The 25,534-nt window shown below is 47.2% G+C and overlaps 1 protein-coding gene across 2 annotated transcripts in view; it reads left to right on the top strand.

The window, feature by feature from the left end:
* Positions 1 to 3,617: 3,617 nt before the first annotated feature.
* CD40 (CD40 molecule) overlaps positions 3,618 to 25,534 on the top strand; it is a 78,160-nt gene continuing 56,243 nt past the window's right edge. Inside the window, exons 1-2 of one of the 2 annotated variants that reach the window (XM_029612037.1) lie at positions 3,618 to 3,690; positions 11,467 to 11,568. The gene's annotated coding sequence lies outside the window, so the exon portion shown is untranslated. Of the gene's footprint in view, positions 4,680 to 11,466; positions 11,569 to 25,534 lie in introns of both variants that reach the window. The other variant, XM_029612036.1, reaches the window with a different exon arrangement.

The following is a 25,534-nucleotide window of genomic DNA, read 5'->3' as shown; positions in this document are numbered from 1 at the left end:
TTTGTGTGCATTATTGCAGATCCTGGGACTATGTTAGGTGCTATATTTCTGTTTCCATTTCTCCAGTTTTGTACTGCATGCAGAGTGGCTTTTTTGAGGTTTCCATTCCAGTTTTTGTCTCCATATTTGTAATTTGTGGTGTTTCTGTATTGGTGACGGTTGATCTTGTGTGTATGACTGAGGTGAGGTATTTAATGTAGGCATGTAAAATACCTCATTTCATATGTTGTGTTTTCTCAGTAGGACATGTATTTAAATGTGGTGAACTGCTGTCTTTTTATAAGTAGGGCTATTGCGCCTGGTAGTAGAGGGAGTTTGTGTTGCTGTTATTGAGATAACACCAGAATATCTTTTTTTGGTATGGTGAGTTGTATGGGGAATGTTCTAGTTCTGCTTTATACCCATTACTGAGGGGTGGGGTTGGGGTTAGCCTTGTGACTGTCATGTGTTCAGTGTGTCATGCATGTGCAAACTATCTATCAGATGTGTCCCAATAGAAAAAAGGTTGAGAACCACTGCGCTAGCAGAATAGCTTATTCCAGTCACATGTGCAGAACACAGACAGACCCTTACCAAATACAAATTAAAGAGATAAAAAATGTGCAGATGAAAACAAACTGGAAATTGCAACATGTCAGACTCTGTGTGCAGTAACACAATACAAAAAGAGAAGCATCACCATTCATGATAATACTAACATCAAACAATAAAATAAAAAAAACCCCACAATAATCATAACAGTAAAAGCATACTAATAAAAAGCATAAAAATTATTTCAGCAGCTCATTGTGTAGTCACTGCCTGATGGAAGAAACAACATCTGCCATCATTAGTTCTTGTTGGCCAGAGATTTAAGATGATTTACTATTTGGGAAAGTTGACTACTATTAGGGACAACGTTACTGTTAAATTTGGAAGGATATGGAAAGCCTTTCAAATTTGGTTGACCAATCAAACATGACTGTGTATTCTAGGGATGTGAATCGTTTTAGGACGATTAAAATTATCGTCCGATAATTTTAATATCGTCTTAAACCGTTATGGAACACAATACAATAGAGATTCTAACGATTTATCGTTATAAATCGTTAGAATCGTGAGCCGGCACACTAAAACCCCCTAAAACCCACCCCCGACCCTTTAAATTAAATCCCCCACCCTCCCGAACCCCCCCAAATGACTTAAATAACCTGCGGGTCCAGCGGCGGTCCGGAACGGGCTCCTGCTCCTGAATCTTGTTGTCTTCAGCCGGCGCCATTTTCCAAAATGGCGCCGAAAAATGGCGGCGGCCATAGACGAACACGATTGGACGGCAGGAGGTCCTTCCGGACCCCCGCTGGACTTTTGGCAAGTCTCGTGGGGGTCAGGAGGCCCCCCACAAGCTGGCCAAAAGTTCCTGGAGGTCCAGCGGGGGTCAGGGAGCGATTTCCCGCCGCGAATCGTTTTCGTACGGAAAATGGCGCCGGCAGGAGATCGACTGCAGGAGGGTTGTTCAGCGAGGCGCCGGAACCCTCGCTGAACGACCTCCTGCAGTCGATCTCCTGCCGGCGCCATTTTCCGTACGGAAAATGGCGCCGGCCATTCGCGTATGGCCGGCGCCATTTTCCGTACGAAAACGATTCGCGGCGGGAAATCGCTCCCTGACCCCCGCTGGACCTCCAGGAACTTTTGGCCAGCTTGTGGGGGCCTCCTGACCCCCACGAGACTTGCCAAAAGTCCAGCGGGGGTCCGGAAGGACCTCCTGCCGTCCAATCGTGTTCGTCTATGGCCGCCGCCATTTTTCGGCGCCATTTTGGAAAATGGCGCCGGCTGAAGACAACAAGATTCAGGAGCAGGAGCCCGTTCCGGACCGCCGCTGGACCCGCAGGTTATTTAAGTCATTTGGGGGGGGTTCGGGAGGGTGGGGGATTTAATTTAAAGGGTCGGGGGTGGGTTTTAGGGGGTTTTAATGTGCCGGTTTTGCGATTTTTCGATTTTTCGATTTTTCACGATTTTTCACGATATTTTACCCCCCCAAACGGCAACAATACGATTCCCTCCCCCTCCCAGCCGAAATCGATCGTTAAGACGATCGAGGACACGATTCACATCCCTAGTGTATTCTTGGTTCAGGAATGATTTGATTTTATCCTCCGTGTGCTTGTAGGATGCTTATGTTATGAATGAGTGGGTTCTCGGGAGGAGAGGTGAAAAGAGAAAACTTCATTTTGCTTTTACATGACATGGATCAATGTGATGAATTGTAATGTAGAGCACAAGCTTTCTCCTCTCTCATGTACATGCACACACTTATCCTTGCACATGCTGTTGCTCATATACTCCTACACACACTGTCACTCTCTAACACATGCTCAATCACATTCTCAATCTCAGAGCACCTGAAAATCAGAGGTTCCCGGGTAAATAGTCCAGTATGCCCATTCCCTGCAGATCTTGCCCAGTTCCTTTATATGACAAACATCCATCTTCAGTTTCTTCTCCTCTTCTGTATGGGCCCTTTGGGGACACCCTGAAAACACAATGGCCCCAAAAATTGGAGGCCTTCCTCTGCTACCAAACATATGATGCACTGCCCCTTTAAGCTCATGCACCAGCATTCTCTCTCATTCTTTTCCAACCTACTTTCCTTGCTGCAGGCCTCTCTATTGGCCCCGGTCTAGCGCTGATCCAGTCACTCGCTCCTATGGGCCAGCTCCTCATTGTCTGTCCTTCTCAGTCCCCTCCCTCCCCCCAGCCTTGCCAGCCCAAATGATCTCCCAGTACTCTGTTTGCAGAACATGAGCAGAGGCAGTGCAAGGTTCCTCACCTTGCCCTGCCAATGTGCCTCAAACATGTTTTGGAAGGACTCCTGGGGGCATGACTGGTGCAAGAGTATTTGGCACTAGGTGAACTTTCCCCCCTCCCCAAGTTGCCTATTGTGGACAGCTCCAGCACAGCCATCCCTCCTATAGGTGGCAGCAGTTCCAGGACAGCGCTGCCCTCTTTTATGGAATTGGCTCTGGTACCGCACCCCTCTGTGCCTCACTCTGGTGGGGATTTTGCTGCCCCCTAATTATGGTATTCTAGGTGACCGTTTAGTTTGCCTAATGGAAACCACCAGCTCTGCCTGGGGGTGAGAGGTAATTCACTCTCCCTGCCTGTGCAATGTTTGACCTCTGCTGAGATTGTCATCAGTCATGCAAATTAGGGCTCAGTTCTGTTTTTTTTTTTCTCTCTCTAAGTAATGAGGAGATCTTTCACCTGGAAGCGGACTGGGGCCACTGACTCATTTCTTACGGGGCCACCAGCTGACTTTCAGATGGTAACTGCTTTTGATCAGGCACAGCCGGAGCCAGAGTTGAGCAGTATCCCCATCCGTAGGCGTTTGACATTATTGACGTCTATAGGGTTTGTAAATTCTATCCCTGTATAATCCTGGCGATTCTATTTTCTTTATCAAAGCAAACAAGCGTAAAAGACAAGGCGTAGCAATGTAATAAAAACAGGAAGTAAACATGAGGCAGGAACGAGCACGCGCGAAATCTTCTGGTGAGAAGTGTCAATTGCCCCACCTAGGTCTGCTGAAATCACGCCCATACCAGGAAAGAAAGAAAGCAAAGAACGAGGAAGGAAGGCAAAAAAAAAAAAAAAAGTCACAGAGCAATGAAGAAGGGGAAAGAAGGGAAAAAGATATGAAACAGAAAGAGAGCGGTAAGCAGATGCATACAGAGATGATGACTCTGGAAAAAAAAACCCCAAAAAGGCAAATGGGAAACTGGACGCTGGCACATAACGATGAGATAACGAAAGGGCACAATCTCTTTTAAAAGAAAAAGCCCCAAACTTCCCATAAGGATTTTAATTCTGCATTTCGGGAGCATTTTCAGAATCTGTTTCACTTTCCATTTTCTGTAAATCAGATTCCAAGCCCACACAGGGGAGAAGCGCAGTGGTGCAGAGACACAGAAGTGCTGTCAACATTTTTGTACAAGGCTTTCCCCCCTAATTAAATGGCACTTTGATGAACAAACAACTCCCGAGATCGGTTTTCTCTTGCCTGTGTTGGTGCAAGGACCGCCGGCCCTTTGGACTCCGTGGAACTCGTAGCTAATTTTCATTGGAGAAACAATGGGCATGAATTCTGTCCCTGCTATTTCTGGAGAGTGAGAAATATATACATATATATGGAAATGTAATAGTGTACCCGTGTCCCCCCAGCCCTCCCAAAATGTCAGTATTTGAGTGGCTAAATATAACCGTCTGGAATTTAGCCGATCAGTGTAGGACAAATTTCACATCCTCTGATTTATCAATCAGTCGTGTATTTAAACATCCTTTTCTCTCAGAAGCTGAAAGCGGGTAAAAAAAAAAAAATCACAAAAATACAACAATCCTTAGTTAGCCACCTAGATCGTTCTAAAACTGGCACTCCATGTGCGTAAGAGCTGCTTTAGGCGTCGATTTCCCAGTCTCGTTAGATTGTGAAGAGATGAGTAGCTGCACTACTCCTTCTGAATCTGCCAGTTTGGGAAAGGACTTATTTTTCAAGGGTGGGCGAAGTACTTCAGCTTCCAGAAGATGCAGCCTGCGATCAGCCACTAAAGGTAAACCGGAATGCAAGAGTTCAGATGTAATCTGGCAGTCGGAGTCAATCCAGAAATCCTGGGATCATCATGTGCTGCTCTCCTGTAAATGAGATGGTAATTACGCACTCATTTTAATTATCATCTTTTTTTTTTTTTTTTTTAAATCTAAGATTATAAAAAAATTGTCAGAGAATCAATTCTTTGTGCTTATTCTCAGCTTTATTTTTTAAATATATGTTCATTTTACCATACAAGTTAATCTTGAAAGAAAACACCAATGCAAACATAGAAAGATAATCAAATAAGAAAATAAAAAGGAAAAACAAAACCACGATGTATACATATATTATTACCTAGGTTATCAACATCTTTGAACCTCAAAATCTGTGGGGGAAGAGTAAAAAAATTATGAGAGAAAAAAGGGAAAAAATAGTAAGAGGAAAAGTCAAAATGGTATAAACCAATCAAAACATTAATATTGCCAATCTGCTTTACAAAAGATGTCTTTAGACTAATCCGTAATCTTTCACTTATCTAAAAAAAAAAAAAAAAGCCTTAACTGGTCCAGGGCAAAGAAAATGTATTTAACATTGCAATAAGGCACCAAACATTTGCAAGGATATCTTAACAAGAAAGACGCCCCCTCTGGGCATATACAAGAAAACAAGTTTCTTATGTTCTTGGATTGTCCTTTGCCCCATGAATAGAGTCTGTGCATTACAAAAGTACAAGCACATTATCATATTCAAATCCTGGTCGAAAACAAAAGAGACTGGGAGTGTTCCTGCTGCAGCTCCTCCAGGATAGCTGTCAACTCTTAAGCTATCAGTAGACACTTGGTTCTTATTAATCTCAAGACCCTGTGCAGCTTGTTGCCTTCTCTCCAACAGAAAGAAAATCTTATTAACTGGAGGAGAATTCTCCAAAGGTATAAGTAAAACTTCATTAATATATTTGTAGAAAATATCTCTTGGCAACATCTGTGTTGTCCTCAACCCCATCTTATCATTTCTGTAAGATATTTCTTTTCTAATGTAAATCTGGCCTTCCTTTAATTGCTCTTTCACCTTATTCTCTCCTTGTAATCCCCCCCCCCCCCCCAGTTCATTCTCCTGACTGATTGTAGTTCTCCTTGCTGGCTGAAGGCCCGAACAGAAGTCTCCTTCAAGACTAAGTCCTTAAGTGCTATTTCTGTACCAGCAAGGCTTACTCAAGGGCATTACCTCTGCACCCCTAAACAAGAAACTAGAATAGGGTCACAAAAGCACCCTCCACCCTCCCATTCTTTCACCCTAACATTCCCTTCTGTTGTCACCAGAGTTTTACCCACTCTTTCCCTGAGGCTACATTCTGTTCCTCCTCAATGTTACTTACAGGTTGTCAGATCCTCCAGAAACAGCAATGTCTGAGATAACAGAGAAGGGCAAACAATGTTGCAGGAGGACAATAGTTTGCACGCTGTTGTCAATCACATGGTCCCACATTTTTACCTGCTGGTGCCATCAAATTGCTCTCTTGTTAGTTCACTTTTAGGGATTTTTTTTTTTTTTAATTATTTGCAGGTTCAATAAAATCTTGGTGAGACTTGGACGGTCTACGAAGGAACACATCTCTCCCATGCTCTATCTAGTGCCATTGGCTGCCAACTCAATGGTGGATACCCTGCAAAGTGGCAATAATCCTCACTCTAGATCCTTCCCCCCCTGGGCTAATGCTATTTTGCAATTGCTCAATCCAACACGTGCTTTGCAATTTGACCAGAGATGTCTACTAGACATCCCTTCGATTCGCCATGCTAGACTGACAGATACACGTGAGAGAGCACTGTGTCTGTTTGTATTGTTAGCCACTTAGAACTCTGGCATTGGCGGCATATAAATACTTGTAAATAAATATCTGAAGAGTGGCCCTATGTGCTCTTGAAAGTTCTTTTGCTGATCCAATACAATGTGTCACAACTTAAGGTAGCTTGCTCCAGGACTAATATAGATGCACAAATTCTGCGCTTTTACTTTGTTGAAATTGGTTGAGTGAATTGACATCATAGACAGTAACTTTTTCAGCCCTGCTACCCACCTGGGCTCTTACTCCCCAGACCCATGTATCACTTCTCCTATTCCCCTGACCTAGTCTTATGTTCTTAGTACAACCCTTACGTCAGAAAGGAGCAAAGAAGAACATGAAACTTTACACTTCTGCTTTTTGGAGGTAGTGATGCAGTTCAGCCTTCATGAGAAACCCAAATAAAATTACTTGACTCTGAACCAAAAACCCTATTTATTTTATTTGACTTGACATTCTGCATTACCATTATAAATTGCAAATCGGCTAACAAAACAAAACTGCATACACCAATAAAATATACAATACATATAATAAAATAAATGATCAGACAATAAGCAGTAATATATCAAAAGCATAACAGTCCCATCCTACCCTAAACCTCATTTCCCAAAATAATAAAATAATCAACTACTTTTTCACTAAACCAAATAATAATTCTAAGATCATACTTTATCACAGTGGAAATGAGTCAAGTCTCAGTACCTCTTTGCTATTTAGGAATAAGTTGAATAACAAAACAAGTTTTTAGCATTTTATGGAAAGGCAGCTAACAAGATTCACACTGAATATCAGACAGAAACTGATTCCATAAATATGGTTCCTGTTCGCTAAAAGCTATATTCCTTGTGATTGCTAATTTTGCTGAAGCAATTGATGGAGTGGCAAGTAAGGCTATGGAGAGCTCTTGTTGGCACATAATGCGTTATTAGTTCCAGCAAATAAATGGAAGACAGATGATAGCATTTAAACACAATCAATAACACTTTGAATCAAATCCTCCAGTAGATGGGTAACCTAAGATCTTCAGAAGAACTGGTGTAATGTGATCATGGGTTTTAGCTCCAACTAGAATCCAAGTAGCAGTTTTTTGGAGCAATTGCAGATACTTGCATAGCCAAGGTATAAGGAAATACAATAATCTATTCCACTTCAGTTTCACTGTATTAAAATTTGTGTGTCACACTTTCAAAAGGCATTTCAAAGCAACTTACAATATAACATTCATAATACAAAAACAAATAAAAAACATAAAAAAATAAATAAACTCTGTCACATAACTTTGCACACCTGCCTGATTGGAAATGAGTAACAGTTCTGGGTTTTCATTCTGTTTACATTATTTCTAAGGAATTTAATATTGCTGAAAAGTATAGGAAACCAAAATTCTCCATCTATTTCCAGATGTGGCAGAGTACTGGCAGTGGCTCTGTGCATTTATAATCTTATGCAAGAATCACAAATAACACATTTGATAGTGATAAATATGAGTGCAGTTGCCTAATCTTATATAGCCATCTAGCCATTGTTCTTCTGATGTAAAAATTATATAAGTGCCAATCTCTCCTCCAGAGCCCAACCAGGTCTCACCCACAGCTGCAGGATCCCTTATTCTCCTATGCAGTCCATGGCATCTCTTTCTGCTGTCTGCCATCCTCAGACTGTGAAATCTCCTCCTGACATACAGCTATTGTGCTTTTGATGTGAAAATTGTATCAGTGTCAGTCTCCTCCACAGCCCATCTAGCACTCGCACCAAAAGTGCCACTGCTGTCCTGTCTGGCAAAGACACACTGCAGTAAAAATGCTTCCTCCAGGAGCATGCTTCTTCCTGCGTGCAGCTTGTTTCTTATTCCAGCTTCTTCAGCATTCTTGATGATATGTTTACCATTGTAATCCACTATAAGTTTATTGTTGGCTTGGCCGATAAGAAATGTAGTAAATTATATAAATAAGCAAACAAGTGGAGATCTAATGGCAAATCCATTTTCAGCTGGGAGTTCAACTGTACACCAGACTGTGAACCACTGTCTTAAGTTTCAGCTCCATACCTAAGATTTCTGGGAAACATGTAAGCACTCAGTTTCTACTACTGGGCCAGAGTAACTCTGATTTTGCTGGATATAATTAATGTATTTAGTTTTTACAAAAATTATATTCCGCCAATCCACAGCACTAGGCGGATTACATAGATAAATGCAGTACATAATAATAAATAACTGTATAAACACAATAAAACAATTAAAATCAAACAAGCCTAATAAAACAAAAAATAAAATACATTAATCTGCTAAATTCTGCCAATAAAATAAAATGAGCTCGTTCCTGTTTATATAACATCAGCAATTATTTCAGGGCCATAGACCATAATTTCACATACTCTCAAAAGCTGTTATGAAAAGAAAACTTTTAAACTTTTTTCTAAAGACCAGTAAAGATGGTTCAGATTTGATTTCAAGAGGCAGTTCATTCCAACATATTGGACCTGCAATATAAAATGAGCATTTCTCTTGACTCGGCTAGTCTCATCTGTTGTAGAGAAGGCACAGGCAGTAATAGTTGAGAAGATGATCTCAAAAGGCGTATAGGTTGATAGATTTTTAAAAAAGAATTTAAAAGTACTGGGCACTAATCCATAAAGAGTCTTGACACAAGGAAAGTTACTTTAAACTTAACCCTAAAATGGATAGCAAGCCAATGAGGCCTATGGATTTCCAAACAATTTGCTAGTGCTTGAAGGCAGAACAATGATCTAGTCATGCTATCATATAAGTCCGTTTGGTAATGATGGACTCAAACCATTGTAATACTAGTCCAATAGATATCAATTGTTGAAGAAGGAGGTCATGAGTCAGTGTGTCAAAGGCTGCGGACAGGTCCAGCAACACAGGAAGAATATTGCTGCCCCCATCTGCATTCCTCCAGATATCGTCTGTTAATTCTAGTAATATTGGGGATTCATATATATTTGGCCATCAAGCAGAAGTTACTGTCAGAGCAAAGCTGGATGCAGTTGGAGTGGTATGACCCTACTGCTCTGGCTGGTCTTGGAGATTTGGGGGGAGTTCCAGTGGGTGGGGAGGGGAGGTTCAGAGGGTGGTGGGGAGAGTGGTCAGATTATCAGGAGGAGGGAGCCCAGAGCTTGGTTTTAATTTAAATATCTAGGGAAGGGGATATCTTGGACTGCTATTTATTTATTTATAAGAATTCAGAATTCCATGTTTTCCTAAAATTAGACCCAAGGCATAATTAACAAGGTACTGAGTAATTGAGTAATGGATTACTACCTTTTTTTTTCTACCATTGGAAGGGAGTTGGAGGGAATGGGTATTAGTTAAACATTGTATTTATTTAGAAGGCTGGGGGGGGGGGGGGGGGGGGAGTGTCACCCTGGCTTCCAGCTATTTATGGGATTTTTTTTAATATATGTATTTAACTGGCTATATCCTGAATATACATACTTGGATAATTTGGCTGGATAACGCTAAATATCAGCATTATCTGGCTAACATATCCAGACAAGTCTGATTCGCCCTGGAAAATCCCTAACTTATCCTGATAAATTTTAGCTAGATAACCTGGGGGCAGTCAGACCAGCAGGAAATTTAAAACCTTGGTGTTTGTCCAGCCTAGTCCTAACTCAGCCGGAGAAACCTCTTTAAATATGGGTCTTGCCGAGTCTATCTCATGCCCCCTTCTAGACACAGACTGGCACGGAACCTGGGTATCTTCCAAGATTTTATTCACTTGATGGCATACCAGCTTTCCAATCACTTTTCCTAGAAAGGGAATATTGGGCATTGGACAATAATACTCAGACTTCCTAGGGTCTAAACAAATGAATTTAAATACAGGGTATGCAGATGAAAATGACTCTCCAAACTGCCTGTATCATCTGATAATAAAGCTGGTTGTGTGTACATTTTAAAATAGAAATACAAATAAAACTACTTTAGAATGTCTGTATGCAAATCCCAAAAGTCTGACTGTATGGTGCTAAAGGAAGATACAGACATAATAGGCATCTCGGAGACTTGGGGGAAGGAGAAAAACCAATGGGACACTGTGATACCAGGGTACAAATTATATCGACATGACAGGGCAGATAAAATTGATGAAAGGGTGGCAGTGTGTATTAGGGATGGCACAGAGTCAAGCAGGATAAAAGTTCCTCAGGAAACAAGACACTCTTGATTCACCTTATGGACTGGATAGAAATTCCAAGGATAAAAGGGAAGAGCATAAGAGTGGGTATATTTTACTGCATGCCTGGCCAGGATGAGAAAACAGACGGCAAAATGCTAACAGACATTAGACTGGCTAGTAAAATGGGCAACACAATAATAATGGGCGACCTCAATTTTCTGAGTATCGACTGGGTTTTGAGTTCTTTTTTGAACGAGTTGGAGTCACTGATTGTGCTTAGGTCGTCCGGTAAAGAGTTCCATGTTTTTGGTCCTGCAATAGAGAAGGCTCTATTCCTGGTGTTGGACAGTTTAGCAGAGGGAAGGGAGGGTATGACTAGTTGCAGTTTGCTGGTGGTTCTTGTCGTGCGAGGTGTTTTGTGCAGTTGAATCATGTGATCGAGGGCGGTGTTATCTGCTTTGTAGATTTTGTTGTGTAGTATAGTTAAAGTCTTGTATTTGATCCTTTGTTCGACCGGTAGCCAGTGAAGACTTGAGATTAATAGGACACTGGCTGGTATATCTCAGCTGTCCTGATGTTAGTACAGCATTGGCTGCTATAGAAACCTAAGTCCTCCCAATGTTAATATATCACTGGTATAGCTCAGTACTCTTGGTAGTAGCTGAGCCCCACCTAATACTTCACAGCCATCTCAGAAGGCTGAGGAGGGAGGAGCAGGATTTCCTTCAGGCCCTGTGCGCCCACCAAACACCGCAGGAAGGTATGTGCTGTTGGTTTAACATTAAAAATTTGAAATATTAGGCTTACGATGATGCAAGAGGTCTTGTTTAATAATGTCAATAACAAATGTCTCCATCCTACCATTCTGGATCTTTCCATGCGCATCAGTAACACTTTCGTTTTTCTCTTTTCAGACACAAGCTCTTCTTCCTTAGAGGAGGAACAGAAACCGCCACCCTCTTCCTCACCAGCACCCTCATCTCCCTCACCACCACCTCTATCACCACATCCACAAGGTGAGCCTTTAATAGTATTGGCCTATATAACATATGGGATATTGTCATTTTACGCTGTCAGGCCCGCCGGTCCCATGTTCTGTTTTTTTGCACCCTAGTAATTACGTCTTTTTTTCTCATTTCAGATGTATGACCGGTGGCACCCCCAGCCCCCATTCCTTCAGCCCCACCAGCCATGGAGGCCGAGGAGGTCATAATCATTGACGATGATGTCCAGGTCGCACCAGAGGCATCAGGAGCTGGTCGCCGGTTTGAGGCCAGCGCAGCATCTGGGGAAGGGCCACGGGAGCAGGCCAGGCCCTCTCCCATGGAGGCACGCCTGGATGCTGTGCTGGCTCTCCAGGTGCGGTTGACCTGTGGCCTGGATGTCATGGAGGGCGGTGGCTGTCCTAGAGGAGGGCTCCTCTAGGACAGCCACCGTCTCCCCGTCGTCAATGACGATGCTCCTCCTCTGCCCCCATGGCATGGCTCCTTCCCTTTCCTTCCCCTGTTGTAAATATGTTTTTTTGTTCTGTTCTGTTGTATATAGTTAAAAAAATATATTTTTTGAAATTGTCTGTCCTGTATTTTTTTTCCATTTTCTCTTTTTATATATAGTTATTTATTCAAACAATAATATTTGTTTCAGAAGCTATAAGTAGTGCAGCGATTGTGGTGGGAGAAAGCACCCGGAGAGCCTTATTTTTCTATTTCCTGGTTTCTGGTTCCTGGCAGCTACCCCGACGTCAGTGGGAGGGGCCGAGAGACGCTACAAGAGCGGCGTCGTAGAGGTACCTGAGCTGCAGCGATTGTGGTGGGAGAAAGCACCCGGAGAGCCTTATTTTTCTATTTCCTGGTTTCTGGTTCCTGGCAGCTACCCCGACGTCAGCGGGAGGGGCCGAGAGACGCTACAAGAGCGGCGTCGTAGAGGTACCTGAGCTGCAGCGATTGTGGTGGGAGAAAGCACCCGGAGAGCCTTATTTTTCTATTTCCTGGTTTCTGGTTCCTGGCAGCTACCCCGACGTCAGCGGGAGGGGCCGAGAGACGCTACAAGAACAGCGTCCCTAATAGGCACGCCACCGTTGCCGGCGTGCCACCAAAGCCGCGCACACTCAAGGGGCGCACGGCTTTGTGCGGCTTAGTTCGGCGTTGGGAGGCTTGGAGGTGAAGTCCTGCCAGAGTGTCTGCTGCCACAGAGGCAAGTAACTATTAACATTGTTGCAAAGAACGAACATCCTGATATAAGTAATTTCAGATATATGATGCCGCCAAAACGGAAGGGGAGAGTAAGGGTGTTTCCTTCTCTACCTCCCCCTTCACCGATCCAACAGGAAATTGTTCGGTTTTTGTCAATACCTGCATCAACTCCAGTGGCCAAGGATACCGCTGGCTCAGGTACTTTGGGAGGAGTATCAGAGTCTATGGAGGAGGCATCACTGAGTCCGAATCTGGACAGATCACCTTTGTGTAGGGCAACAGAGGGCCCCAAAATGGATTCACCTGAGGAGCTCAATATAGTTGAGCCACAGTCCCACACTGAGAACATCACAGGAGGGGCTGGAAATGAGACACAAGATCGAGCCTCAGCTGGTGACTCCATAGTGACCCCCGAACGCCCTACTGTGGTAACATTGGACTTGTTATGGGACATTATGAATAAAATGTCTTCAGATATAAAAGGGTTAGACAGGAAAGTGGATACAATGGCAGGGAAAGGACAGCAGGATATTAAGGAAATCCGAGATGTTGTGAAAAAATCAGAGGAAAGGATATCATTATTAGAAGACAGGGAGAAAAAGAATTCAGAATTTCAAAGCTTGGTAGTAAAGGATAGAGATTCACTATCTCGAAGAATAGAAATCTTCGAAAATAATAGCAAGCGCCTAAATCTCCGTTTGCTCAATTTCCCCCGGGTGGTTGGGCAGACATTGATGGAAACGCTGAAAAGATTTCTGTTAGAAGCAGTGAGTTTGCTAGAAAATGATATACCTGTTATTACCCATTGCTATTTTCTTCCTAAAAAAGACCCAAACTTAAGAGCTGAGGAAATGCCTTTTCAAGGCAACCTCACAAATTTTTTAGAAAGTACCAACAATTTGATAATAGATAGAGGTACATTAGTGGTAACTTTTCTTAATTTAAATGATCTTAATAATGTTATGAAACAATACTTTGCCAAGTACCCTATCATGTTTCACGAAAGTTTGGTTAAGATCTTCCCTGACTTATCAATCACTACACAGGCAAGAAGAAGGGAATTTTTGCTATATAGACAAGAACTGATAGAGATGGGTTTCACTTTTACCCTGCGATATGTTGTGCTGGAGAAAATCCGGATGTGGATCCTTGAGCCGACCGGCCCGAAGGAACAGTCGGTAGGCAGAACTCCCACTGGGCAAAAGGATCTTCACCTGGAAACCCGAGACTCCTCCAGAGGAGCTGTGGGAGCCCGGGTTGCTAGGACTTAGGAGGCTTCGCCCTGGAAGCCCGAGGTCCCCCCAGGAGAAGCCCGTAGGGACCCGGACCGCTGGGACTTAGGTGAGAACGAAGAAACCCAGGAGTGGAATCCGGACTGGAGTCTGGGCAGACAACGAGCAAGCTGAAGTCGGGATCACGGTCCGAGGTCAAGGCAGGCTGAAGACAAGCAGGTCAAATACGAACCGGAGTCAAGGCAGGTAGTAGGCAAGCGGAGTCAGGCAATCCGAGGTCAAGGCAGGTAGCAGGCAAGCGGAGTCAGGCAATCAGAGGTCAAGGCAGGTAGCAGGCAAAGCAGGAGTGCAACTTAGAACTACAGGAAGTAGAGAACCTCGTTGCAAGGTAAAGAAAGGAAGAGACTGCAGAGCTTAAATAGCCCTGCAGCGTCTGACGTCAGAGGAGGGAGGAGCCGGGTTTTCCCGCGCTGGTTGCTTTAAAAGCAGAGATCAGTCGCGCGCGCGCGCCTGGGGGCAGGGCTGGCCGCGAGGGCACGCCAGCAGCAGCGTGGGAACCGGTGCATGGCGCCCGAAGACCCTGCAGGCCCGCGGAGGACCGGAACGGCTGAGGAACGCAGCGACCGGGGTCCTGAGGCCGCGGAACGCGGCAGCTCCCCGAGACCCGGGAAGAAGGTAAGGCCTCGGGCGCCAGCGTGGCGACCGAGACCACAACAGTACCCCCCCTCTTACGCCCCCTCCGCCGAGGGCCAGGTTTCCCGGGATGGGCCAGATGAAATTGAGTGAGCAAGGATTTGTCCAAGATGTTCCGAGCTGGCTCCCAAGAGTCCTCCTCGGAGCCACACCCCTCCCAAGCCAGTAGGTATTCCCAGCGACGGGCGTGGAAGCGAACGTCCAAGACTTCTCGTACCTGATACGTAGGCTCTGTAGATGTAGGGGAGGATAGCGCATCCGTGGAGGGATGATGGTACCGGGACAGTACCACCGGTTTCAGCAAAGAGACGTGGAACACGTTGTGGATGCGAAGTGAAGACGGAAGGCGAAGTCTGTAGGAAACGGTCCCAATACGCTCTGCAATCTGAAAAGGCCCACAGTATCGAGGGGCCAACTTACGAGAACGGTTAGGTAGTTGGAGGTTCCGAGTGCTTAACCACACCTTGGTACCTGGCAGGAAAACTGGCGCTGGCCGTCGATGACGATTAGTAAACTGCTGGGACCTCTTTGCTGCGGTGGTCAGTTTGAGTTGAATCCTCCTCCAGAGATGATGTACTTGCTGCGCCGTGTTTAAGGCAGCAGGTGATGGAATGGAAATCGGAAGCGGCAAAGGAGGTCTTGGGTGACGTCCATACACAATCTGGAAAGGGGTTTGTCCAGTAGCAGCATGAGTATGGTTGTTGTAGGCGAACTCGGCCCAAGGCAGGAGAGAAGTCCAGTTATTCCCTTTTTCGGAGATAAAACTGCGGAGGAAGGCTTTGAGAGTGCGGTTCGTGCGCTCCGTCTGACCATTAGTCTGGGGGTGAAAGGCCGTGGATAAATTTAATTGGACCCCAAATTTTTTGCAAAGGGCACGCCAAAAACGAGCCGTAAACTGCGACCCACGATCCGAAACGATACTCTGTGGTAGACCGTGAGCCCGGAAAACGTGTGTAGTAAACAGGAGTGCGAGTTCAGGTGCAGAGGGCAGCTTAGGCAAGGGTACCAGGCGAATCATCTTAGAGAAACGGTCTACCGTTACCCAAATCACCGTATTGCGTTCCGAGGGAGGTAGGTCCACTACAAAGTCCGTGGCTATGTGGGACCATGGTTCCACGGGAATAGGCAGTGGCTGCAGGAGGCCCCAGGGCCGACCACAAGGCGGTTTTTGCCGGGCACATACTGGGCATGAGTCAACATATACTCGGACATCTTGTCGCAGTCGAGGCCACCAATAATAGCGGCTAAGCAAGTCGAGCGTCCTCTCTCTGCCGGCGTGACCTCCTGAAAGCGAGTCATGGGCCCAAGCTAACACCCTTCTGCGATCCTTGTGGGAAACCACCACTCGTCCTAGGGTGGAAACCGTGGTGCTAGCTAACTGGATTTTTGCAGGATCTATAATGTGTTGAGGGAGGTCTTCCTTCTCCTCCTGAAGTTCATAACGGGAGAGTGCGTCAGCCCGTACATTCTTTAATGCGGGTCGGTATTTCAGAATGAAATTAAAGCGGTTAAAGAAAAGGGACCATCGTGCTTGTCGAGGATTAAGACGTTGGGCCTGGTTAAGGAACTCCAGGTTCTTGTGGTCTGTATAAATTATAACCGGATGGAGGGAGCCCTCCAACCACTGTCTCCATTCTTCCAGCGCAAGCTTGACCGCCAGCAGCTCCTTGTCCCCAATACCATAATTGCACTCGGCAGAGGAGAACTTCCTAGAGAAATAGGAGCAGGGTAGGAGATGACCGGAGTTAGAGACTTGTGAGAGGACCGCTCCCACAGCAATGTTGGAGGCATCGACTTCGACAAAGAATGGCCGCGTTGGATCTGGGTGGCGTAAACAGGTATCCTGGAGGAACGCCTCCTTTAACAGTTCGAAAGCCTCACAAGCTCCCTCAGGCCAAAGGCGAGTGTTTGCCCCTTTCCGAGTTAGCGCGGTTAAAGGTGCCACCAAGCGGGAGTACTGAGGAATAAAGTGTCTATAGAAATTGGCAAACCCCAAAAAGCGTTGTAATGCTTTCAACCCCTCAGGTCGGGGCCACTTCTTGATGGCGGATACCTTGCTGGGGTCCATCCGGAAACCTGTAGAAGACACAATAAACCCGAGGAAGGGTAACGACTCTTGTTCAAAGAGACATTTTTCGAACTTAGCGTACAAATGGTGGTCTCGTAGAATCTGGAGTACTTGTCTCACATGTTGCCGATGGGAGGCAAGATCCGGGGAGTGTATGAGAACGTCGTCCAAATAAACGATTACGCAGGAATGCAATAAGTCACGCAGAATCTCATTCATCAAGTGCTGGAAAACAGCGGGAGCGTTGCACAGTCCAAACGGCATTACTAGATATTCATAATGGCCGTCCCGGGTGTTGAACGCCGTCTTCCATTCGTCCCCGGGACGGATTCGAACCAGATTATATGCGCCGCGGAGGTCCAATTTCGTGAAGACTTGGGCTCCTTGGAGTCTGTCCAACAACTCCGGAATGAGGGGAAGCGGGTACCGGTTCTTCTTGGTGATAGCATTGAGACCACGGTAATCAATGCAAGGCCGCAGGCCTCCATCTTTTTTGGCAACAAAAAAGAACCCTGCTCCGGCGGGAGACTTGGAAGGGCGTATGAAGCCCTTAGCCAGATTCTCGGTGATATATGCGGACATGGCCCGAGTCTCTGGCTGAGACAAAGGATAAACTCGTCCCCGGGGGGGAGTAGTACCTGGAAGCATCTCTATTGCACAGTCAAAAGGTCGGTGTTGCGGCAACAATTCCGCTTTTTCCTTGGAAAAAACATCCTGAAAATCAGCATACGGAGCCGGTAATACCAGTATGGTGTGGGCCAGCGGAATCCGTTGGAATTTTTTCGCTTGGAGGCAGGATTGGAAACACTCTGAACTTCACTGGGTAATCTGAAAATCTTTCCAGCGAATCACAGGAGAGTGTTTTTGAAGCCAGGGTAACCCGAGAACCACCGGATGTACTGCTCTTTCCAACACTAGCAAGGAGATCTCCTCTGTGTGTAACAAGCCTGTCTGCAAAATGAACGGAACGGTCTTGGTGGAGATGCAGCCTGATAAAGGAGTACCCTGAATAGAGGTTATCCGCAAGGCAGGAGTCCTAGGTCGCGTAGGGAGATTCAACTGTTGCACCAATTCCTTGGTAATGAAGTTGCCCCCAGCCCCGGAGTCAACTAGGGCTTGCGTGAGGAAGGAACCACCTGGATATTCCAAAGTTACCGGCATGGTACATTGAGGAGCGGGATTAAGGCAGCCTAGGGGGCACTCCTCCTTTACACCTAGGCGCGGGAGTTTTCCGCCCGTTCCTTACACTGGGCAAGATAGTGGCCCTTTCCCCCACAGTACAGACAAAGTCTCAAGTCCCGGCGTCGCTGCCTTTCTTCGGGTGATAGCGACGAACGACCCACTTGCATGGGCTCGTCGGAGGCAGTTGCAGATGAAGAGGTAGTTCCACGCGACCCCGAACTCGAACTCGAATTTGAGGGCCTGGGAGTCACGGACGTCGAACTCCGGAAAGGACGCCCCTCTTTCGCCCTCTGCTGCAAACGTCGATCAATTCGACCCGCTAAGTCAATGAGGGAACTCAGGGTCTCCGGCAGGTCCCGAGCCGCTAGCTCGTCCTTAATACGACCGGCTAAGCCCTCCAGGAACACGCCCCGGAGAGCCCCATCCTGCCAGCCTACCTCGTGGGCGAGGGTGCGAAAATCCAATGCGTAGTCTGCTAAAGTCCGTGAGCCTTGCCGGAGCTGAAGTAACTCAGAAGTAGCGGAAGCCTGTCGGGCTGGCTCATCAAAGGCCGCTTTGAACTCCTCCACAAAGCGATTCAAGTCCCCCAATGCAGGATCATTATTCTCCCACATGGGGGAAGCCCAATTCAGGGCCCGACCGTCCAGAAGGGCAAAAATGTACGCCACCTTGGTGCCATCAGTAGGAAACTGGTTAGGCAGGAGTGCAAAACGCACATAACATTGATTTAAAAACCCTCGACATGCCTTGGGATCCCCGGCATAGCGAGAGGGCGCTGGAAGTTGCGTAGGGGTCTGGAGGGTTCCAGTGGTGCAGGAGCCGGTGCCGGTACTGGAACGGGCGCAGGTGGATCGGTATCCATGCGAGACGCCAGCCTCTCTACAGTAGCAGCCAGAGAATCCAGGACTTGCTGTTGCTGCACCAACCGCTGGGCCAACCCCGGGATGGCCTGAAGCCCGGCGAGGTCTGCCGGATCCATGGCCTTGCAAACTGTTGTGCTGGAGAAAATCCGGATGTGGATCCTTGAGCCGACCGGCCCGAAGGAACAGTTGGTAGGCAGAACTCCCACTGGGCAAAAGAATCTTCACCTGGAAACCCGAGACTCCTCCAGAGGAGCTGTGGGAGCCCGGGTTGCTAGGACTTAGGAGGCTTCGCCCTGGAAGCCCGAGGTCCCCCCAGGAGAAGCCCGTAGGGACCCGGACCGCTGGGACTTAGGTGAGAACAAAGAAACCCAGGAGTGGAATCCGGACTGGAGTCTGGGCAGACAACGAGCAAGCAGAGGACGGGAACACGGACTGAGGTCAAGGCAGGCTGAAGACAAGCAGGTCAAATACGAACCGGAGTCAAGGCAGGTAGTAGGCAAGCGGAGTCAGGCAGTCAGAGGTCAAGGCAGGTAGCAGGCAAGCGGAGTCAGGCAATCAGAGGTCAAGGCTGGTAGCAGGCAAGCGGAGTCAGGCAATCAGAGGTCAAGGCAGGTAGCAGGCAAGCGGAGTCAGGCAATCAGAGGTCAAGGCAGGTAGCAGGCAAGCGGAGTCAGGCAATCAGAGGTCAAGGCAGGTAGCAGGCAAGCGGAGTCAGGCAGTCAGAGGTCAAGGCAGGTAGCAGGCAAGCGGAGTCAGGCAATCAGAGGTCAAGGCAGGTAGCAGGCAAGCGGAGTCAGGCAATCAGAGGTCAAGGCAGGTAGCAGGCAAGCGGAGTCAGGCAATCAGAGGTCAAGGCAGGTAGCAGGCAAAGCAGGAGTGCAACTTAGAACTACAGGAAGTAGAGAACCTCGTTGCAAGGCAAAGAAAGGAAGAGACTGCAGAGCTTAAATAGCCCTGCAGCGTCTGACGTCAGAGGAGGGAGGAGCCGGGTTTTCCCGCGCTGGTTGCTTTAAAAGCAGAGATCAGTCGCGCGCGCGCGCGCCTGGGGGCGGGGCTGGCCGCGAGGGCACGCCAGCGGCAGCGTGGGAGCCGGTGCATGGCGCCCGAAGACCCTGCAGGCCCGCGGAGGACCGGAACGGCTGAGGAACGCAGCGACCGGGGTCCTGAGGCCGCGGAACGCGGCAGCTCCCCGAGACCCGGGAAGAAGGTAAGGCCTCGGGTGCCAGCGTGGCGACCGAGACCACAACAGTGATATCCATGTAAATGCGTGATCAGGAAACAATTAGATGTATACATTTTCTTTGTCCCTGAACATCTAAAAACATTTGTAGAACAAAAGAGATTAGAAGTAATTCCCCCACAACCCAATGGTGAAGCATAGACTTAATGCAGGAATACAATGTTAAACTCTAGATAATGTTTCTTTATATCTCCCAATTTTATTTTCAATATGCCTCTGGTTTAAGATAATGATTGAAAGATTTCTGTTTGATTACATCATAATTTAGACTATAAATATTAATGGAAAGTTTTTGATCTGTAAAGAAAATGATTCTATGATATAGTTTAATAATTATGTTTTATTTCATGTCTAATATATGAAAATCAATAAACATATAATTGAAAAAAAAAAAAGAAGCTATAAGTAGTAGTGGTGGTTATGAGGGGGTGAGGGAATTGCAAAGGATGATGACACAAGGGGAGAGGCATGACAGGTTTGGAGAAGCGAGGAAGACGGAAATCATGCTTTATGGGTGACAAATTAACTTAAGTACTCATAAAAATGAAACATAATTCGTTCCTTTAATAGATAAAACAAACATTTATTTAATAAATATGGGTGGTTAAGGGAACGACAAGTGGAGGTGACATCTCTGATGGCACTGATCAATTCCTTCATCAACATTGATTGAGAAGCTAGTGCCCCATTGATGTTCTCTTGGATCTGCCTCAATTCCTGGATCAAGTCGTTGTGTTCATCCTGTTGCGATGTTAGTCCAGTCATAAAGTGCTCGCTTAGCTTTTCCATGCCAAATAATGCCTGTTCCAGGTCGCATGACACTTTTGCCTGTTCCGGTGCCGCAGCAGCCTCTAGCGGAGATGGTGCTGATACTTCAGATGTCTGAAGGGGTAATGATGCCTCAGATGTCTCATGTTCTTGGCTCGCAGAAGGCACTTCAAACAGGTTGAGTGTGACAAGTTCATGTGTCTAACCACCCTGTACGTGTTGGCTGGGGGAGTCAGCATTGAACATAGGGAATACAAATTCAGGCATGGGAATGGATTGGTTATCTTCTTCACTAATAACATCATCCTCATTGACTCTATCTATGGAGAAAGATGGAGAAAGAGAGGTTGAAGTTCTAGTTGTCAACAGTTTGCCTCCCAAGAGCCCAAAAGTAAACATACAATGCAAACAAGGTATCTCCTAATGCATACCTTCACTTGCTCCAGTGTCAGCGCTGAACAGTGCGGGCACACCGACCACGACCTCTGGCTGCACAGTACTGAGAACCAGCTCCTCCAGTGGTGTCATGACTATATGACATGGTGGCCCTCTACCGGTCCTCTTTGCTGCCGTGTCAATTTTGGTAGCCTTTTCTTTCACCTATTTTCTAGTGTCGCACCACCAGTGCTGAACCTGTTTTACCTCCCTGGGCATAACAGACAGGGAGCTGACATCCAGTGCGATCTTCTCCCAAATCCGTTTCTTCATGGAGCAAGAAACCTTGGATTGGAAGAGAACTTTGTAGTTCTTACAGACAGCACGGCACAGTACCTCCTTTTCTGCATCCGTAAAGCGAGCATCACATGTTCGCTTCTTGGACGGCTGGCTACAACTTGTGCCTGCCTGCTGTTGCAGATCTCTGGACTCTATACCTGTGCAATGGTATGTTTTCCTGGCATGATAATGTCTGAATGGAAAAAAAAAACCCGAAGAAATGGGATTAATGAATGGAGAAACACGAGGAGCACATGGACAGCATCAAGAAAAGAGCCAAAAGCAGAATAAATGAAAAAAGAATGAACAAGAAAGAAAAAGGGACATGGAGTCCATCCGGGGCCTATGGTGGAGGGCCACAGCCTGGAGCGCCCGGAAAGGTAGCTAGCGGGGTTTCCATCCAGGGATGTTCTGGCCTGTTTTTGGACGAAAAGAGACGGGAACGTCCATGCTCGGAGGTCCCGCTAGGGCCCCGCAAGCTACATTTCCAGGCACCATAGACGGTCGTTTGAAAAGAGGCGGGAACGTCCATGTTCGGAGGTCCCGCTAGTTTTCCGGAGCCATGGACATTCATCCGGAAAGAGATGGGACCGTCCATGCTTGGAGGCCCTGCTAGGGACCTGCTAGCTATATTTCCAAGCGCCATAGACATTCGTCCGAAAACAGGCCGGAACGTCCCTGGATGGAAACCCCGCTAGCTACCTTTCCGGGCGCTCCAGGCTGTGGCCCTCCACCATAGGCCCCGGATGGACTCCATGTCCCCCTCCGACCATGGATGTTCCCGCCTGTTTTCGGATGAATGTCCATGGCGCTTGGAAATATAGCTAGCAAGCCCCTAGCGAGGCCTCCGAGCATGGACGTTCCCATCTCTGTCCGGACGAACGTCCATGACTCCAGGCGTCCGTATGGGGCCTCTTGGAAAGAAGCGTCTGTTGCGTCCATTGGTCGCAGACGGCTGCGACCGCTCTGCCTCACCTCTCTTCTACCCTTTTCCTCCTCCCTTGGAAGGATGGCTGCCTCCGCTGCTGTTGCCAAAACCCTCGGTGTCTCCGAGGTACCGGTGTCCTCTTGTATCTTGTACAGAACACTACTGATTTTACTGGCGACCATGGCTCCTTCTCTTCATTCTACTACCGAAGGAAGTTTATCAGCACTGCCTCTCTGTGAGTATCACTATGCTCCAGCTCTTCCTATTCCATCCTTCAGGTTCACGGCCTGTCCCGCACTGTGGAACACTACTGGACCTTTGCTACATCTGGGTGAGACCATCTACTACAGGGACTGTCTGAGCTTACTGTGATATCGCTGGACTACAGTGCTGTCCGTTCCTTGGGCAAGATTCAACCTTATCAACAGCAGTATAATAAAGCTTTCTTTCCTCAGTGTCTGCTTACTAAGAGTCTAGCCCATCGTTGTGGTTCCTCACGGGGCCCCTCCCTATGGGAGGAGTCATTGCCACTTCGACCAAGAGTCCACAAATATGCCACAAACCCAACAGTGTCCTTTAGTGTGTCTCTTACCTGTTCAGAGTAAAGGGGTGCCGATCTTCCGATTAAAATCCAAAGGAACAATTTAAGCCAGTCTGTATGATCCTGACCCGACCCAAATACAAAAGGGACAGTCTTACTCTGAGCTGCGATTTATATACACATCCAAGGTAGGATTATGACGCGGCGATGATGTCACGATGGGGAAACAATGGGATATTTGGCAAGATCGATGAAAACCTTTTGAAATCATAACATTTTGAATTGAAAACTCCTGTTCGATAGAAATATGACATGTATTGAAGTACAACGCATTGTCCAGTGCACCCGGGATACTGTATAGACGTCTTATACAGTAAAATCAGTAGTGTTCTGTACATTTTCCGAGCTCTGAGCGCGCTTTTGGCGCTGCTTTGATTAGCATCTTATTATAATACAGAATCGCACGTATAAAAAATGAGTTGCACGCGTGTTAAAGGAGCGGGCGCGGGACACATCCACACATTTTTTACTGCGTCGGTACTGTATAGGCCTGTTTGTAAATAGGGCATTGTCTGGTACAGCTCGGAATTCCCAGTGTTATTTAAGTACTGCTCAGCCCTCTTGGTATTTTCTGGGCATCACCTGATGTAGCTCATTCTTCCCAGTGCTGGTTCATTGGACACTGGTTGGTATATCACTGCCCTCCTGGAATTACTATAACACCAACCGATATAGTTCCATTCTACTGGTATTATTAGGGCACTGGCTAGTATAGCACAACCCTCCTGGGATTTGTATGGCACCTGTTGAGGGAGCGCTAGGGTGCAATTCCGATTCCAGGGAGATGTGTGCCCTTGGACCACTACGCAACTGCAGAGAGGAGGTCCGTGGAAGCGCTGTGGCAGGCAAGACATGTCCAAGCATGGGAGAAACACGCTGACCACCGAGTCCTAACCTCTGCCGAACCTGCACGCATTGGTAGAGACCCAACAATGCAATGCTGGTCTCTGGGGTAGCCTTCCGGCCACTTGATGGCCCTTTTGGACCTGCCACTAGGGAGCAGCAGATGTGGCAGGATGGACAGAGGTTGAGGACAGATGATGGTACTGGAACTAGGAACAAGACGGGACCTCGGACTTGGACTATGCTCGAAGACTTGAACAAGGCGAGGTTACTTGGAACTCAGACGAGACAAGGACGCTTGGAACTTGGAACTCAGACAAGACAAGGACGCTTGGAACTCAGATGCAAGATGCTCAAACGTGGAAGGAAATCAGACATAGACTGAGGAGAGGATTCCGGTTACTCAGATGAGAACTTGGAACTCGGATGAGAAGAGACAAGGATTCTTGGAACCTGGATGAGACCACTTGGAACTTGGAAGGAACGAGGACAAGGACTCAGGATGCTCGGAGCCTTAGACAGGCACTGCCCCTCAGGGCGCCCTACACAGCTGATGTGGGCTGGTCATGGACAACGCAGAGAGCGGAACATGTGCAGGACTGAGGCTCAGGACGAAGGAGGAATCTGGGCAGTTCTCAAAGACAGATCCAACCGGAAGAGGGCTCCAGCCACCAGACACGGACACTGGATCGATACGGATTTACTCCCAGGAAAGGTCAGCTGGAGTCCAGGTCCAGGGCGAGATGAAGCTGGACCTGGAGCTAGGAACTGATGGTACTTCAGGATCGGGACTGGACAAAGGACATCAGGATCGAGACTTGGAACTGGGACATCAAGATCAGGACTTGGGACTTGGAACATCAGGACTGGAAAGTAACGCATCAGATACAAGAGGACACCGGTACCTCGGGATATCAGGACATCAAGGCATCTGGACATCTCTGGCATCTGGACAGCAGGAACCTTTAGAGAGGAGGATCACAGGGACATCTGGAACATGATGGACGAAGACATCAAAGGACAGAGACGTCTGGACATCTTGAGACAAGGAGAGCTGGACATCTGGAAACACGGAGACGGGATCCGATGAGAGACCAGAACATGGAACAAAGATGAAGACGAAGGTTCAGGAACCATGGACGAAGACAAGGAATACCAACGAAGAACAGAATGCCTTGACGAAGCGAGGAAGGATCACGGAGGACTCCTGGAATGAACAGCTGGAACTGACGATCCAGGAGTAGTCTGACTCCATGACCAACTCCTTGCGAAGGCAACGATGGAATGAAGGAAGGCCCTCTTTATAGGGCTGAAGAGGAAACGCCTAGAGGACGTCAGCAGGAGGAGCCCAGGAGGACAGTCTACTGCTGGCCCTTTAACTGGAGCAGGGAGACGCGGCCATGCACCTAGAAGGAAGGCAGGACCTTGGAGAGTGGCGTCCTGCCACACAGGAAGAAGCAGGCCCTGACGTGAGCGGCTCCCTGCTGCGAAGAAAAAGATTGATGGCTTCTCCCTGCCACATGAAGAGGAGCTCTGGAGTGGCCTCCTGGCCACGGAAGAGTAATCGGAGGCGGCCTCCAGGCCACAAAGAACCCGTGGAGTTGGGGGCGGCCTTCAGGCCGCAGAAGAGGAACATTAGCAGCAGCCTAGCCACAAAG

This window comes from Rhinatrema bivittatum, chromosome 8, assembly GCF_901001135.1.
Source record: "Rhinatrema bivittatum chromosome 8, aRhiBiv1.1, whole genome shotgun sequence".
In the NCBI taxonomy this organism is placed as follows: Eukaryota; Metazoa; Chordata; class Amphibia; order Gymnophiona; family Rhinatrematidae; genus Rhinatrema; species Rhinatrema bivittatum.
This window is presented reverse-complemented; position numbering and strand designations above follow the sequence as displayed.